Source organism: Ictidomys tridecemlineatus, chromosome 1, assembly GCF_052094955.1.
Source record: "Ictidomys tridecemlineatus isolate mIctTri1 chromosome 1, mIctTri1.hap1, whole genome shotgun sequence".
NCBI classification, from domain to species: domain Eukaryota; kingdom Metazoa; phylum Chordata; class Mammalia; order Rodentia; family Sciuridae; genus Ictidomys; species Ictidomys tridecemlineatus.
The window spans coordinates 258,821,651-258,839,563 of NC_135477.1; the positions used below are offsets into that span (position 1 = coordinate 258,821,651).

The 17,913-nt window shown below is 51.7% G+C and overlaps 1 long non-coding RNA gene across 1 annotated transcript; it reads right to left on the reverse strand.

Annotated features, from left to right (window-relative positions):
* Nucleotides 1-339: 339 nt before the first annotated feature.
* LOC144365778 (uncharacterized) lies at nucleotides 340-4,052 on the reverse strand. Its single transcript, XR_013424543.1, has 2 exons — nucleotides 3,650-4,052; nucleotides 340-1,344 (listed from the first exon to the last, which is right to left on the reverse strand). It is a non-coding gene; the product is annotated as an uncharacterized LOC144365778 (long non-coding RNA).
* Nucleotides 4,053-17,913: the final 13,861 nt, after the last annotated feature.

Consider the following 17,913-nt stretch of genomic DNA (forward strand, 5'->3'; position numbering starts at 1 on the left):
CTATCACACGACACCAAAGGGTCACTCCAGACCATCCATGTGGTGTCCAGTCGTGTCCATGGGAACCGTCACCCAGGGCCCTCGCAGTGCCACCCCTACCTGAGGCTGCACAGAAGGCTGCAGCGGGCTTCAGCACCTCTGGCCAAAGTCAGGCTGGGGAGCCCCCACAGGCAGGTTAGTCCCCGCCACGGCCCACGGGTACACGCCAGCCAGGCGCCTAACTGCCCACCAAGAGGGAAAGGTCAACCCAAGGGTGTGTGCCCTTAATATCCCCTCTCCCTTTTGATATGGAAATGCTTAAAATATACGAAAATAGGAAAAAAGATAGCAAACACCAGCTTCCACGTTTCCCTGTTACAAAATCCTGAAATGTATTCCAGTAATTATTTTATAGGCTTTTATATGCTCTCTGATCCATCACTTGTAAAAGTCTTACTTTTCTGAAATCATGCTTATCAGTCACAGCACCTCACCCGCAACCTGCATGGGCGATGGAATTTAGGTCCCTCTGCAAGAAATGGGCTGATTATGCAAAATCATCACAGCGTTAATCCTCACAGGCCTAGAAAAGCCCAGGGCAGCATGGGGCTGTCTAAAGGGCCAGCAGAACTGCAGCCAATCCCGTCAGGCGACATGCAGAGCTAGTCACAGGACTCATCTCAGAGCACTGGAGGAAGCCCTCAGCACACAGCGTTGGAGGAGTGATCCTCCCTGCTCGCCCTCTGCTCCTCTGCCAGCAGACCCACGTGACAGTTCCTGTGGTGAAGTCAATGGAGAGCTACGGTCCTCGCAGATTTCAAGTATGCAATCCCTTATGGTCACCAGGCTGGACAGTAGGTACCCAGAGCTTACAGGTCTCCTAACTGACAGTCTGTTTGTGATTGACAGCTCTCTGCCCTCAGCCCCTGGGGCCCCCTTTCTACTCTTGCTGAGTTATTTTTCTTAGGTTTCACACGTAAGTCAGATCACGTAACATTGGTCTTCCTGGGCCTGGCTTACTTCACTTAGAACATGTGCCCAGGTTTATCCATGCCATCGCCCATGGCAGGATTCCCTTCTCTGTCAAGTCTCAATAATATCGCATCTTACGTGTATATTTTCTTTTAATGCATTCACCTGCTGACAGACACTTAAGGTTGCTTCCATATCGGCTGCAATCAGTGCAGGAGGACAGGTGTTTCTGCAGGATTTCTACTTCATGGGATTGCTGGCCCATGTGGCAGTTGTTTCTTGTGTTTTGAGGAGGCTCCATCTACCCCTGTACCAATTCACATTCCATCAACAGTGTAACACTTCCCCTTTCTCCACATCCTCGTCTATACTTTTCTTTTGGTAAAAGTCATCCTAAAACATAAACACAGATAAAAGCAACTGTAGATGGCACATATGAATTAAAGACTATTCCACATTTGTGGATTCGAATCAATATTAATATTCTAGGAAGAAAAACAAAGGGACATCACACATCCTGGTTTCAGGGCTGTCCTTTCCAGTAGCTCTTGGGCCAGCTGAGGAATTCTGGAGTGAAATACTTCATGGCAATGCTCTTCAACCAAGAACTTGCCTCGAAGCTAAAAGTGTTTGGGTTTTGTCCAGGGGACACTCATCAGCTAGCAGGGAGACGCTGTGACCTGGGTGGCGGACACTCCAGACTTCATGCGTCTCTAGGATGGCAGACACCCTGGATGCCCAAGAGGCTGCTTCCCAGCCAATACAGCAAGGCCACCGCGTTTGGCCAGGTGAGGTGGAATCCACACGTCTGGCTACACAAGGCCAAACAAGTCTAGGGACTGCTTTTCAAAACAGGCCCTTGTCTTCCCAGGAGCATTAGAGTCATGCCTTCCCATTCTCAGCACAAATCAGATGACTTCCAGACACAAGGATATTCCTGGAGGTCACCCCACACACAAACCAAGAGGTGCAGAGAGTGTGAGCATGACGTCAAGAAATGACCCCAGACCTGTGCAGGGGAGAGCCAGCCTTTCTATAGAAGAAGGAGGGGGGCCAAGGCGCAGGGTGACCTCAGAGCTCCAGAGGACAGCTGACCTGCGATCCTCCAGGCACAGTGACCTGCCCCTCGCAGCCCGCACACGGTGCACGGTGGCTCTCCGCCAGCCATGGCAGCCTCTGGCCTACTGTTCATTAGACAGTGCCTCATACATGAGTCATGAGGAGGAGTTAAAAACAAACTTCAGTGGCCCAGGTTGGCTTGTGCATAGAGTAAAATATTCTCTTACAAATATCTATGTTTAAATGTTAAGATTTAAATTTAAATTATAATTCACTATGAGGAGCTGCTTAAATTTAGAAGTAATGAGGCTAGTCAAGAGGAGGGAGGGAGGTGGACCTGCAGGGAGCCACGGCTGGGCGCAGATGCCTTGCCTTCATTAGGGCACATGATGCCGCAGCAAGCCTGATGTGCCAGAACAGCACCCCTGTTTTTGCAGAAGAGTCTCAGGGCCATTCTGAAAGATCAGGGAACTTGCCGCAGGCACAGCCTAGAGGGGAACTCATTTGTCTGCCTCCAAAACTCACCATTCTAGGCTCACGCCCAAAATTCAGGCCAGTGCCAGCCAAATCTACCTCTATGGCCTGGAGAACCAGGACTCCAGGTTTCCCAGCACTGAGGAGCCGCAGGGCTAGAGCGGGAGCTGCTTCAGCAGGACAGGACTTGATTTCCGTGTCCTCACATCCCGTGTGTAATGGGGACCCCAAGGGATATCCCCCAGAACCCCGAATGTGACCCTGAGAAGGACCTTTGAAAATGTAAAGAAGGTAAGAATCTCCAGGAATCGGGATGGCCACTCATCCAACAGCAGATGGTTTTATAAGAGACAGAAGAGAGACATGGGGAGGGAGGGCAGAGGGCGATGCAGCTGGCAGCCAAGAAATGCCAACAACCAGAAGCTGGGGGAGGGGCGGGGAGCAGACTCCATGGGAGCCCTCAAGAGGAATCGACTCTGTGATGCCCCGATTTGGACTTCTGGGCTCCAGACCTGGGAGGGAGAAAGTGTCCCCCGACTTAGGTCATCCAGTGGGGGACAACTGGCTTCTTCCTCCTCCGTACACCAACACACCACTCCTCCTGGAGCCTCCTGTGTAGCTATGAGCAGCCCCTCCCTGTGGTTAGACAGCACCTGTGCCTCCTCCCCGGCCATCGCACAGTGTGGTGAAGTGCAGGACACGTCCTGGGGGCTCAGACAAGGCCCGCAGGTGGCCACTTTCACCCGCCTGGCCTCTGCCACCTTGCATCATACTCCAGTCCCGCCTGGGGACCACGGCAGCTTCTCCTAGGTACTGTGCCCTGTTTTCTGCAGACAGTGCTTTATGCCACTTGGTCCCTCTCGACTCCTGACAGTCACTCCCTTCTGCTTTTTACAGATGGGAAAGAGAAGCAGCACATTGCACGCTCTAGAGGAAGCCTCCTGCTGCTGCCTGTGAGGGCCAGCCATGGTAGCACTGCTCCTGGGGACCAGCAAGCCAGTGAGTCACGTTCACCCCCGTGCTCCACACTCTGTAGCCCTTCGCTGTCTTAGGGAGATTGGAGCCAGCCCAGGAGCAGGACAAGGCACGGACCAGCACAGAGAGACCAGAGGGAGAGCCCTGCTGCCCGCTCTGGAACCCACGTTGTGGATTCCAGTACGTTTACCTCACTTCCTGATGGTCACCTGGACTCTGGGCCCCTGCTTTTTTGCCAGGAAACGAAAATGTCTGCCCCATGGGCAAATATGCCGGGGCACAGCTCAGTCCTCACTCAGTGAGCTTCACGCCAGCTTCCTGGGCTCTTCCCGGGGACTCCCGCACTCCTCGGAAGCGTTTCTTCTTACTGTGAGGAGGTCCCACTCTGCCCTCTGTACAAACCTCCAGACGACTAATGGGATCGGTTGCAGTTAAATCAATACCTCCTCGTTGTTTGCACATCCTTTGCAGGAGGCAGACACTAAAACAAAGCACTAGCCGATATTGTTCGCTGGATCTCGGCCAGAGCAGGGAGAACGTGTGTTTTAATTTCCCTTCTTTATGAGTTTCCAAGGAGACCGATCAGATAATGAAGGGCGAGCTCTGTCAAGCACGCTCCGCCCCATCTCTCACTGGTTTACTGTGAAAGCGCCACGCTCCCAGGGCTTGATGTCTATGTTGGTGACAAATGTGCCCTCCGTGGGGCAGCTTGGACCCCATGCTGTCTGGATGCCCTGGCCCCCTGCAGCGGCTCTGGCAGCAGCAGCCACACTATTCTCCAAATGAAAGGAAAGGGTCAAAGGAGAGCTGTCAGGGAGCATGAGTGCCACGTGGCCCTAATTTCTCCTAGGCGCTGTCAGAGCGCTGGCAACACCAATAGTCCACGTTAACTCTCCAGGCAGGGCCCATTTCAATCCTCGCCACAGAACACAAAGTTTCTTTCATTTCAAATGCATCAGGGGGAATCAATGTGACCTTGGCTGGCAGGAGCTGGCAACAGTCCCTGAGCCAGACTGCACCAACGCACAAACAGCTTCCTCAAAGGAGCTGGCACAGGGGACGCGGCGAGGACCGACAGTCCATGCTGGCCCTCATCACACTGCACGCCTGGACACTGGGCTCAGGGTCACGTCAGGACTGACCCAGGTCCCTTTCAAGTCATCATCCCTTGCCCGTCACTCCACACAGCCTTAGTGCTACCCAAATCCTCTCAGGAATTACGGGCACAAACGTGGGACACGAGCAGGCTCTGAGAATAAGATGGTTTCAGTGGATCAGCTTCCCCACTCACCCTACCCAACAAGGTGGCAACTGACTACCCACGCTCAGAGTTTCTCCTTTTTTACTTCAAATCGCCCTGCACTGTCCAGCTCTCTTCTTTGCTAAAGCAGCCTTTGATTACTCACAGACCTCAGGGGGAGAGGGAACTGAGGACCTCATTGCCATTTCACTGGGGACCGGGTGTCTGTAGTGAAACCACTGAAACTGCCTTTGACGCAAGTCCAACATGAAAATGGCTGGCTGGGGTGGGGCCAAGTGGGCCTTCCTTGTCCCCAGCCCTCCGTAGGGCCCTGAGCACTTTCCGTCCACACCTTGCTCTTCCGTCTTCCCTCTCCCCGTTTTCAACCTGACCTATGCTCCATCAAAACCCTCACGTCCTGGTTTAAAGGCTAAGGAGGGCTCACCTTCGCTTCCTCTGCTGCTGAATGAAGGTGAAGCAATGCGTGTGGTGGGGTGGGGAGGCACGGCCACCACCTGCCCTTGTATGGACACCCAGCTGCCCACCTCTGACCCTCCTCTCTCCAGAGCCTGCTTGCTTCTTGACCCTCACCCAACACTTGTCCTTGGACACTGAACTCAGGGCTCTCCTGCTCTCCCTGGGAAGATCACTCTCCTGAGTTCCCAGCCTGGCCCACCATCTGCATGTACCCGGTTCCCCTGATGCTCTGACTACATCCCTTGTTGCTACAAAATCCGTGGGCTTTGCTCTTTTTCCCAGCCTCCTTTTCCCTGTCCTCCTCCCTGATCTCCTGCTTTCTGATCTTTCCTGCCTGATCTCATTTCTCTGATTCACCTCTTTAAAACCCCTCTGTTCCCCATAACGGGCAGAATCACAGGCTCTAGGACAGGAGTCCCCTGTGTTTTTCTTGCTGGCAAAGCAATACGACTTTTTCCTCTTTCCTCTTTGTTGGATTGGCGTCAAGGACAGGACCTGTGCACACCTGTGACAAAGCCACGCCCAGCCCTCCCCCAGCCCAGTCGGCCTCTCCTTTTCATTTGCACCCACTAGCGGTCAAAGTCCTTGCTGTTCCTGGAGTGCAGGCCAGAGATGGCTTTGAGGAAGCCAGAAGGACCTCACCTTAAGGGACGTCCAACTCCAGCCCGTATGGTGAACCCCGGCTCTCTGCTTCCCCTCCTGCCCCCCTCCCAGCCCAAATCACAGCGTGAGGTCTTCCTCTGGTTCAGTGGGCCTTTCTCTTTGTGTGTGGCAACTCTGGGGGCTCACGGCAGGATAGGGGAGGTCACAGTAGGATTTTTGTAGTGGGAGCTTTGCCTTTTCCAGTCAGGCTTAATGGAAAAGAAGGGGAAATGGAATCCTGCCCGAGAGCCCTGCTCCCCCACCCTGGCGCCATCTTGCTTTTTATCTCCACTGGCTCCTTGGGAACAGCCCCTCCCCAACTTCCTCTTCTCCAGACACCCTGGGACCCTCAACGGGGCTCCTCAGACAGCCCTGCAGAGCAAGGCCGCTGGCCCTGAGAGAACAAGTGCAGGGCATGGCTTCCTTGCCCGTCTTCAGATCATCAGCCCACACCGGGTCCCACGGACACAGAGAGCCACAGTCCAGCTTTCCTTCACGGATTAGAGTGTCTGGCAGCTGTCAGTCTGCACTTCCACATGGCATCAACTGGCTGGAGCTGGGGGTCACTCGGGGTGTCTCTGTACAGAGTGCAGCCTCCCCTCCCCTCTCTGCCCTCCCCACAGCAGCTCTACAGTTGGCTGGAAAGGACCGAATACTTGCACACCCCCAAACTCGTGTGTTGAAACCCAGTGCCCTGAACAACGGCATTCGAAAATGAGCTTTCAGGGGATAATGCCATTCATGAATGGGGTTAGTGTCCTTATAAGAAAGAGGCCAGAGAGCCTGCTGTCCCCTCTCCGCCAGAGGAGGACATTGTTGGAAGTTGGCGGTCTGCAACTGAGAAGAATCCGACTGCACGGCCCTCCATCTTCGTCCAGCCTCCTGAACTGTGAGAAATAAAGCTCTGTTGTTCATAAGCCATGCAGCCGTGGCAGTGTGTTGCAGCAGTCTGAGCAGACCAAGACACTGACCAAATAATCGACCTACTCACAAGGGGTAGCTCCTCCTGCTGGGGCCCTCCACAGAGCAGGGCCAGGAAGCATCTCAGAAGCCTCCTCAGCATTGGCCTCAGCGGTGCTCCCAGGATCACTTGGACCTTGTGAAACACTGAAGCTCTCAGCTGCAGCACGGACTTCACGGTTATGGGAGGTGCCCATGTGAATCTGAGCTGCCAGCAGATCCTGCCCCAGGGCCCAGTGTGTCCCTCTTCTCCTGGGAACCATGCGGACTCTCAAATCCTTTTCTGTTTTAAGGTTTCACTGTTGTCAGCTGTGTTTCCTTAGTGTGTTAGGAATCTCCAGAGAGAGAGAGGGCGGGGGGACTCTTGCATGATTTGATAAATATCTTGAGTTTTATTTTATTTCAAAGGAGCCTTGCAAGAAATGGATAGAAATCATAACTCTTTTAGAGATTCTTTGGTTAAAAAAAAAATCAGCTGTGAGATAAAAGCTACAAGCTAGAAGAAGCAGAATTTGCATTTCAATGATAGCACTAAATTGCTTACAGGTGACTTTCAGGAGTTAAGTATTTGGGGAAAGAGAACAATTTCTTGCATTTCTCCCAAAATGACTAGAACTCAGTAAGATTAAATAAGCAAATAGTAGAGGCTTCTTCATGTGGGTTAAAAAAACAACCATTGGGCAAGGACGATGGGACAGAAAAAGACAGGCGGAAGGGAATTAAAGGACATACTATGTTCAATGGTAAGTGACAGATAAATTTCTCCATATGAGAACCTCATCCCCACATCACCAGGAACAGGACTAAAATTACTCACAAATGACAGAAAGGAGACAACCTTGAACAATCACATAGTTTGCCCAGGGGGACACAGCCAAGAAGGACAGAAATGAGCCTGACCTTCCAAAGCCTGGGACAGGGACAACTGTGCTCCCCTCCTGGCCTGGCACAGGAGGAGAGAGTTGGGCCAAGCTCTGGGCCCAAGAACACCAAGCCAGCACCGTTCAGTTCCACTAGCCAGAAGCTGTGCCAAGAACGGAACCCGCATGATAGAGCCACAGGACCACCCAGGGCAAGGTCACTGGCAGAAAGGCCAGCAAAGCGCACAGACCTGGACTGTGCCCGACCACGGACATTTGCTTATTTACAGTCTCGTCCCTGCTCTTTGCAGGTGAGCGCTCCATGGAGAAGCGATCCTCCCACCTCAGCTGGGAGGATCTTTTCGAGCCACAGAAAACAGGTGCCACACAGATGGCTTTGCCTGCTGCTTTTGCAGGACTGAGTCTGCGAGGTGGCCAGTGGCCACAGCACACCACCTGGACTTCCTCTGGCTGGCCCTCCCATTGTAACTATCTGTATACCACCTTGTGCGTCCATCCCAAAGCACTCTGCAGTGGGGGATGGGACGCACAGCTGCTCCCTGGTGTTCTGACCACCCCGAAGGAGCTACCAAACCACTAGGCCTTCAGATTAGGTCTTCACAGTGAGTGCACCAGGAGGATGCCACTTGCAGGAGAAGGTGTTGCCTCCTAGCGTATGGCCCGTGAGCAAACCCAAGGAATTTTAGAGGACATGGTTAAGCTGCCCACAGACACCGTCTGGGTCTTTGCACTGTAATCACATTAGAAGTTGCAAGAACGCGATGAAAATGTAATGAATGCAGGCACAGCTTGGTGACCTATTTATCTCTCATGGTGGCAATTCAATTAAACAGGTGCTTGGGAAATTTCCATTTAACTGGTAGCAAGTGCTGTCCTTGATGGGGTCCTTCAAGTTAGGAGTGATTGGAGCCCAGAATCTTTCCTGACCTCCAAGGTGAAAGGGTTAGAGGAGTCGTGCGGGGACATGCCATCCCTTGCTGGCTCCGAGTCGTGTGTCTGTGTGAATGGCCTTGTGGTCTGGCATCACACCTGTTGTGGAGGCCATCTGCAGTCCTTCCTTTTCCTCACCTGGATGGCTTGTGTCATGTGGTGAGCAGCCACAGAGCAGCCAGACCCCACTGGGCCACTTGACATACTTGTTCTGGTTTTATTTTTCCAACAACCCCTCCACAATTCCAGTAAGCCAGAATGCACCATTCCCCAGGGGACATCGGGTGGGCACCTCAGTACCATGCAGATGACCACTAGACCCTGGAACTGTGCTCTGCCTTCTGGGCTCCAGCCACCTCCTCACACCCACATCCACCCAGCCCACGGGGTGTGAATGTTTATCACAAGGCACCACCAGAGCCCAGAGAGCAGTGCCTCCAGGTCCCTGTGGTTTCAGCTCCCTGGTGCCCAGGAGTGGCCCGAGAGCAGCACAGGGGAGCTGGAGAAGAGGGTGGCAGTGGGCCTCGGCTAGCCCACCCCCATCGTGAATCTGGATGATATTTAGCGTTATTCAAAGACACAGCCTCAGGTGACCATCAAAGTTAGGCTTCTGCAGAAGCTCTGAAAGCCCAGCCTGTGAGGGCCTGCAGGTCTTCTGGGCTTGGGAGGGCAGAGACTTGCCCAGGGGGCGGACGCAGACTCTGTTCTTGGAAGGAGTTGGCCCTTGACTGCAGCTGAATCCTCGTAGGGCATCTCTGGCTCTTAGAACTGACTGCTTTCACAGTTACATCTCCCTTCCTGATGCCTTGGGCTGTAGGGACTGTTGTGAAGTCGTCTTTACTCAAGTTACGTGATAACCCCGAGTCATAAAAGACGCCAGTTATGAAACTCCATCAGATTTCATAGCCCAGGTGGAAACTGACTCCGAGAACAACAGTATAGAAGCACGGCTTTCCCCAAAGAGTTCTCAACCCACCTCTGCACTTAGGAACTAACAGACTATTGGGAATCTTTCTGTAGCTGAAGAAGGAGGAGGAAGAAGAGGAGGAGGAGAATAAAAGGAATCATAATTTGAATATTCCATTCAAAAGAAACAAACCTCACTGTAATAAAAGTATAATCCCCTAAACAGCTGGCAGGACCCAGGACAGCTCCGTGCCTCTCTCCTGCACAGGGTGCCACCAGAGGCCCACCTTCATTCGTAGCAGGACCAGACTAAGAGGCCGTTGCAGCTGGGCCCTAGGGTCTCCTTCAGGGCAGCCCACGGCCTGTCCTCAGCCCCCTATCTCCACAGCCTTCAGCGTGGCTGGGGGATGCCTGGGGCTTACCATCCCTTCTCACTGGCTTCCCTCCGCCATGCTGGTGGCATGGAACTCTCTGCTTTTCTCTTCTCCCACTCCTCTTGCCTGCCGTTCTCCTTCATCCTGCAGCTTTAGCCATGGCACCAGGAGGAGAGCTCTGCATGGCAGTACCCTGCCCTGGCATCTGCCTAATTGTCAGCCTCCACCCCAAGGGGCGAGTGTCAGCTCTGCTGATACGACACAACAGTGTGGCACTCAAGGAGAGGAAAGTGGAACATAGTACCTCCCCAGTTCACCATGCCTCCACGTTCCACTCCTTTTCAGTGTCCTAATTGGAAGAGTTCCCTTGGTAACGCCCTCCCATTCTGTCTGTTTCCAGTTGGTCTCTGGGTTTTCCATTGAAGTCCCTCCATCTGTGTTCTGTTCGCATCTGCACTGCCCTATCTACTCCACAGGCTGGGACTTTTACAAACATGTCCTTACTCTCGCTCTGTCTTCTTCAGTTCATGTTCTACACACATTGTTATAAAAGTAATCATCACAAAACCCAGTTTGGGACAGGTCAGTCCCTGCTGAGTGACCACCCATGACGCTCATTTGCTGAGCAGGTTATGTCTGAGCCTGATATGCACATGACAGCTCCTATTACTCTCCTGATAGCTGTTATTTTCTTTTTTCATAATTCCTTCACTTACTCCTTCAGTGCCAGGCACCAGGGCTAGCTAAGTGCTGGCCATTTACTGCTTCTTTGTGTCGTGAAATATCATAACCACCGGCCAGATGATGCCAAGGTTCCGTTTTGCAGGTGAGAGGAATTAGACCCAGCAACACAAGAGCCTGCAGCAGCCTCCTGCACCCGCCCCATCACTGTGGGGTTGGCCCCAGCCTACATCTTCCTGCAGATCATTAACTGCGCCGCCACGTGGCTGAACAGGTAGCTGTGGTTATGTGGCTAAACTGGACTTGGGTGGATTCAAGGGCTTCAGGTTAGCTGCAGACTCTCTGGGCCAGTTCAGACCACCTTTGCAGCCATCCTCAGAGCAAGGGTTCCCCCAAGCTCCTTAAGTCACTAGGCCAACATCTTTCAGATGACAATTAAGTCTCCTCCCCTTTAGGGGGTCAGTGGGCAACAGGTACGAGTGGGAACTGCAGCTTCGTGTCTCCCTTGTGGAGCAGGCACCAGCCAAGGGACAACCCTGGGTTACCGTCTGTATCAGCACTGAGCACTGTCAGATACCGTCAGGGCAGAGAAAAGCCTCAGAGTACTGTCCAGGAAGGCAAAGGCCAGTGGGGGCATGTGGCCTACGAGAGAAAACACTGGTGCCACTTTTTTTTTTTTTCAATTTTTCTCTCACTTTAGACACCAGTGAAGCAGTGGTTGAAAGACGGCAGTTCACAGCCCAAACATGGACGCCACGTCTTCACCGAGGGGCCTTCTGGAAGTAGAATGCAGGTCCTCAAACTTCATGGTTTTTACTGTTCCGTGGGATCCAGTGGCTGACCTTGGGGACCTTGACTCCTGGGCCTGAGAGCCGAGTGCAGCAGCATCCAGTGGCTTCTCCCGGCTCTGCTCACCCAGGAAACCCTCGGGAGGCCAGATCCCTCCAGGAGGCACCAGGAGTCAGGCCCGGACTCCAGGAACTCACGCCTGGTGGAGGGTCTCCTGGTACCCAGCAGATGTGCACCAGCCTTGAGCAGAGCACGTACCAGCTGCTTCCAGTGACACTGCCATCCTCCCGGGAACCCAGGCTCATGCTGCTTCTTGGCTCTCACGTTGTTGCAGGAGAAAATTTCAGGCAAGGTACAAAACAGAGTAAAAGCACAACAAAGTATGTTGGGAAAGGGAGGGAGGGCCGTTGTCTCTAAGAGGGGAGCGCAATGGCATGCCCCTTTCTCCTGGTTTTACTGTGGGTCTTAGGGAAGTTTCCCACCTTTCTGCTTTGGCTCAACAGTAGGATTCATCAACTTGTAAGTCCCACTACACATGCTCTTATCTGCAGGTACCCAGGTGAAACCCCTGGAGCAAGGATAGGATCAAAATGATATGCTAAGATCTAAAGGCGACTCCCAGTCACCTTGATCCACACGGACCAAGGTGTGTATGGCACTAACTGGCTCTTGTTGTTTACAGATGGTATACCAGTGGAGTTTGCCTCTACTTGTCCTGTCTTCCTGGGTCCTTGGAACCTTTGGTCTGTGTGAAGGTCACAAGAGTCCCCCTTCAAGGTAATTTCAGAAAGGAGTCTTAGGTAAATTGCTTTAGTAAATTTCTTTCTAGGAGAAAACAGGTGAAGGCCCAGCACTTAGGCCCCGTTCATATATCATCCCCCAACAGCATGTGCCTAGGACTTTTGTCCATCTCCCACCTATCACAAGAACTTGGTGTAGAAGATGGCCAAAGAGGAGTTTCTGGAAAGCCCTTTTGAGGTGTGTTGACCAATAAGGAGGATTCAGACATGAAATCTGAACAAAAGAAGTTTCTAGGCAGAAAGAAGTGAGTCAAGGTCTGCCATGGGAAGCCACATGGCCTGTGCAGAAGAGCTGACTGTTTAAAGGAGGAGGGAGAGGACAGAAGAGGCCTGAGAGGAGAGGCAGAGGAGCCATCGCCAGCCACAGCAGCATCGGACACATGGTGTATATGAAGTAATATAATCAGACATATGGTGAGACATACAAAGTAATATAATCAGAAATATGATAAAAAAATAAGAAGCTGTCCTGATGTCACACTTGCAGGCACACTGGAGCAGCATAGAGACCCTGTGCTTGGCCAGGTGTCTACACGTGACAAGTAAGGATTGGGAGGACTCAGGACGATGGTGACACCAGCCTTCAAAACCAGATCTGGCCCTCACTCGCCCAGTGTTGAAGATAAACACCAGAGAAATGTAGAGGTAAAAAAACAAGTTTTATTTAAGGGATAGAACCGAGAGAGAGAGAGAGAGAGAGAGAGAGAGAGAGAGAGACTCCCTTGGTGGGGAGGGGTCCAGAGCTGGTGCCGGTGGAGATGGCTTGTCCCTCTATAGATTTTAGGTGTCCTTTCCTCTCACGCCTACCTGACCAAACGTGAGCAAAAGGCCGGAAGAGAGCCGTCCAGGGGGTGGGGGCTTGTGTGGAAAGTGTGATCGTCCAGTCCCCCAAGGCTCTTAGCAGCCTGTTAGCAGCTGGGGACAGGGAAGTACTATCTACTCACTTCCTTTTCCTTGATAATTAGCCATCTGTCCATTGCGCAGTCTCAATGGCTCTGCCGTGGATGGGGGAGAAAGAAGGAAAGTGGGATTGAAAAGGGGGTTCAGGTCCTACTTCCATGGATGAGGTCCAAGTGCTGGTGTGATCCAGGGGACGTGATCACTAGGCCGGGTAAGTGTGCACCTGGAGTTGAGAAGGACAGGGACCAGAAGTCAGCTCTGAAGACGGGCCCAACAGTGAGAGCCAAGGGCACTGGTGGAGCCTGAAGACCTCAGCGTGGCTAGCAGAAGAAATCCAGGCTGGAAAAGAGGAGTCAAGACGAGTTCAGGGCAGGGAGACCCAGGGTGAGACCAGTCAGTCCGAAAGGGGGTGTTGCCTTCTCAAATGTCACGTGAAGACCGAGCCCCAGGAGAGTTGAGAGGAGCCAAAGGTGGCCACTTACATTACCCAGAACCTCGCCCCGAGACGTCTTGAAACTGCTGAGGCTTCTATAAAGGCTATAGTCAGAGCAAATATATGACAACAATAAGGAAATTTAAATATTGAAACCATTGGTCAACCTCTGCTAATTTAGAAAGTCTAGAAAGGGATAACCTTTGTGCATTAAATGCCCCGAGCCTGCCTAGCTAGGACCTTTATGGAGCCAAGGGGCCTGGTTTACAGAAAAGGACAGGCGTCGACACCTGCCAGTGTCCCTTCAGAGGGGAGTTTCCCAGAGCCTCCCAGAGGCACGGGGTGCACAGAGGCTTTCTAAATCATCCCTCGACGAACCCGTCGACCCTCTTCCTACGCTAATACTGTATCTTGTTCATCTGGCCCCAAGGTGTGGTCATCCAGCCCAAGAGAAAAGGAGGGGAACCCATTCTTACTTCACTCTCTTAAGAGCTGATCCAGGGAGGATGAAACCAACAGGGAAGTGTTTTGTCAAAATGACTATTTGCATCCTGTTTCCTGTTCCTCGTTCTCCTCGTTGCCACCCTCAATATTAGGCACTGACTTGTTTTAGAACTTTCCTGTGAGAAAAGTTTAGAGAAAACCCACTAGTATTCCCAAACTCCAGTTTTTTGAGTTTTTTTTTTTTTAACTTTCTAGGAATTGAACCCAGGGCCTTAAGGTGCTAGGTAGGCACTATACCACTGAAGGACATCTCCAGCTCCTTTAAAATTTTATTTTTGAGACAATCTCATTAAATTGCCGAGGCTGGCCTCAAACTGGGGATCTTCCTGCCTCAGCCTTCTGAGTTCCTGGCATTAGCCACATGCCTGGCTTCCATCTTTTTAAAAATAAATATGCAAACATAAGCACCTTAAATACTGAAGATTCAATTTTAGGGGAAAAAAATGACCATATGACCCTTTCTCAGTCTCTAGTCAATGCTTCTCAAACTAGAAGCACTGCCAGGTAAGATGCTTTCCCTTGTTCCCACAATCCTGTCCTGTTTATCCTCTGCTCCCTCTAGGAGCCACTCCCAGAGGACAGAATACCTACTGTGTGCTGCAGGACTGCATTCCCCTCCTTCTTTCCAGGCCGAGCCCTTCCCCAGCACCTGTGCACTGCCCTCCACGACTGCAGGGCCCTGACAAGTCACCACTGAGTCCTGAGAGCCTCCCAGGCCTGGGACTAAGCAGGGACAAGTCACCACCGAGTCCTGAGAGCCTCCCAGGCCTGGGACTAAGCAGGGACAAGTCACCACTGAGTCCCGAGAGCCTCCCAGGCCTGGGACCTCTGTAGCTAGCGTGGGGAACGTGGAGACGGCTCCCGCCGAGCTCTCTGTTGGATGGTGCCTGATGTCCCTAACTCGCTATTCTCCTGTCCTCAGTGTACGGGCTTCACTGGACAGGCACATGAGTTTGGCTGTAAGTAGCCAAACAGTATTCTCCCACAATAGTGACTCTGCTTCAATCCAATCTCAATTTCAGAATTTGATATAGAGCAAAGTGAAGTGGAGATTATTTTAAAAGACCTTTTTCTAAATGAAAAAACGAGTGTTTTCATAGTAGAAAATTTGGAAGATCCAGCAAAATACAAGGACTACATTTTATTTTATTTTATTTTATTTTATTTTATTTATTTATTTATTTATTTATTTATTTATTTATTTTTGAGAGAGAGAGAATTTTTTATATTTATTTTTTTAGTTTTCGGTGAACACAACATCTTTATTTTATTTTTATGTGGTGCTGAGGATAGAACCCAGAGCCCCACGCATGCTAGGTGAGCGCATTTCCTCTTGAGTCATATCCCCAGCCCCAGGACTAATTTTAATCGCATTTATTTCCACAACCAAAGACAACCATGCTAACATTCTGTTTAGTCTCCTAATGCTTACGTTAGGTACATATTTGTATACTTAAGTACGTGCCCACGTGCCCACATGCACAGCTTTGTCTAAACTAGAACCAGTGGTACCCGCCCAGCAGTGCTCTTTTCCCATTTACTGTGAGCATCTCTCCGTCAGCGTGCTCGGCATCAGTTCCTGTCTGGTCACATCAGTGCTGTCTCTATCCCAAGGCCACCCTGTCTGTAACCAAGTACAACAGCAGCAATGATCACGCAGACGTGAGGACAGCATGGGGGTGAGGGACAGCACCTGTGTCGCAGGTCACAGGCACCCACACATTCAAGCTCAAAGCAACCATGAAGCTGCAGGTGGGAAACCGAGGCACAGCGTGGCTACCTGCCCAAGTCACACAGACAATGTGTGTGAGGTTGTGTCCAAATTTTACTAAAACAGAATGATGAACATCTTTATGTTCAAAAATACAGAATGCTTATTCAAATGTGGGTTCCTGTTGGTAGTTATTTCTCCAGGGTGACACTCCCACAATTGCAGAGCCTAAGAATCTGTTTAAAGGCTGCTGACATGCACTTTTCAAACTGTGCTCCATCCCGTTTTTGATTTTGTGGACTGGTGGGGTTGGGGTGAATACTGTTGTTTTGCTTGTACAAATCCTGCCATTCACCGGGGTAAACTCAGGCGGCTCATTCAGAGTGGATGTCCACCCGACTCCAGCACAGGTGCTCCGTGAGGCCCGTGTTCTGTGGAGCAGGGGAACTGCAGCCCCTGAAACCCAAGATGGACCTTCTGCAGCCCTGTGTATAAAGCATGTGGAAACTAGCTCCGCAGGCACGTTCAGAAGACATCACCTGCAGTCATCGATGCCCACAGCTGAAGAGCGCTCCCTGCCCAGCGCAGCCACAGAGGGAGGAGATGAATGGGATCCATCGGTGAACAGAACTTGTCTGTTTTCATTCACGCTCCAACAAGAGGCACCTTTTCAGTTTCTATCCTGTTCAGCACTGCTTTCTCTCTGTTCTCATTCTCTAGAAGCCTCTGAGCACCGAGTGCTCTGTGCTGAATTTAATCAGCCTCCACTAACGTGCTCTCAAAAGCTGCAGCCCGCACTCGGGCGACCTTGCCCCAGGCTTGGAGCCAGGCACCTTCAGCACCGCCTGGCCTTTGCTTCACCAGGATGCTTCCCCGTCTGCCAGCAGCGGCCAGGCCAATTAACCTTTAGGGGAAAGTGGGGGTCCCTGCCACTCAGCTTCCTTCTCGCTCATTGTGCTCATCCTGAAAAGCCTCGAGAGCTGCAATAGATACATTAATTAGGAAAATGATTAAATGCAGTTGCCTTTATTACCTTGGCATCCTGGAGATGCCTGAAAAGTCACCCTCATTCCTGGGGGTGGGGGCAGAGCAGGGATGTGCAGCTGTGTGTCCTGCCTCCTGGCTCAGAAGGCCAGAGGCAGCTCTCATTAAGTGACTGCCCCTGCCTCTCTCAGAAGGCACTGGCCCACTGCCTTGTCACAAGCAGAAGTCCCCGTTCCCTCACCCACAGGGGATGCTCGGTGACCAGCAAGTGTCTCAGGGTGCTGGGACCAGAAGTCCCATGGGTGGCTTCAGTGAAGATCAGTAATAATGTTCGGGGTTTACAGTGGGGTGACCTGGCCAAAGAGAAGCAAACCCATGGCTCCACCCAGGACAGAGGTAAGCCAAACAGCTCTCTCTGGGGAAGACTCCTGCGGTCTTACTTCCTGCTTCTCACCCCAGCTGGTACAGGGGGATCCAGAACGCCCTCCTCCACCTGGGACATTCTCAAGGGCTGAGCTGAGGAGCACCCAGAGCATCACCCAGAGCACTCACTCTTGCCTGCTCTGGATCATCCCCGTGAGCCCCTGGAGCTCTTCCTCCTGGTTCCCTTCAAAACCCAGCTGGGGATTGTCCAGCCTGGCGGCCCTTCCTGAGACCTCCAAACTTCATTTCCCCTGGCTCCTTTCTCCTTCCCCCACCTTCCTAGGGAGTCCACTGTTGCTCATTTCCCAATAAACCGACAGTCACCCACATGATCTTCATGCCAACATCCTTGGGACTCAGGAATGTTGCTCAGCACATAGTAGGAGCTTAATAAATACTGATACAGTCTAACTTAGAAGTATGTGATACCTTTTGAAAGATTTAGGGAAAAGAAATGGTTAAAGTTAGTAGGGCCATCCAAATCTAGGCTGGAGGCCCAGGGGGACAGGACTGAGGAGCTCACAGTCACGCCACAGGGAAGGTGTGGGTGCACCTTGGGATGACCATGAGCAGCACATGGTACCCTTCCTCCCACTCCTTGCAAGCGCCCACCTTGGCCTGACTTTCTATCTTGTCCTCTGTAGGCCTTACTGAAAAATGTCATCAAATCTCATTACAGGAACAGCTCATAAGTCAGGGATTTGGACATTTTCCACTTTCTATGGGAAAAGAATTACCAAGTTATTGAAAACAACCTAAGTGACTGAAAACCTCTTTTCCCCTATCAGTTCCGAGTATTCACCATTAACACATCTCTTC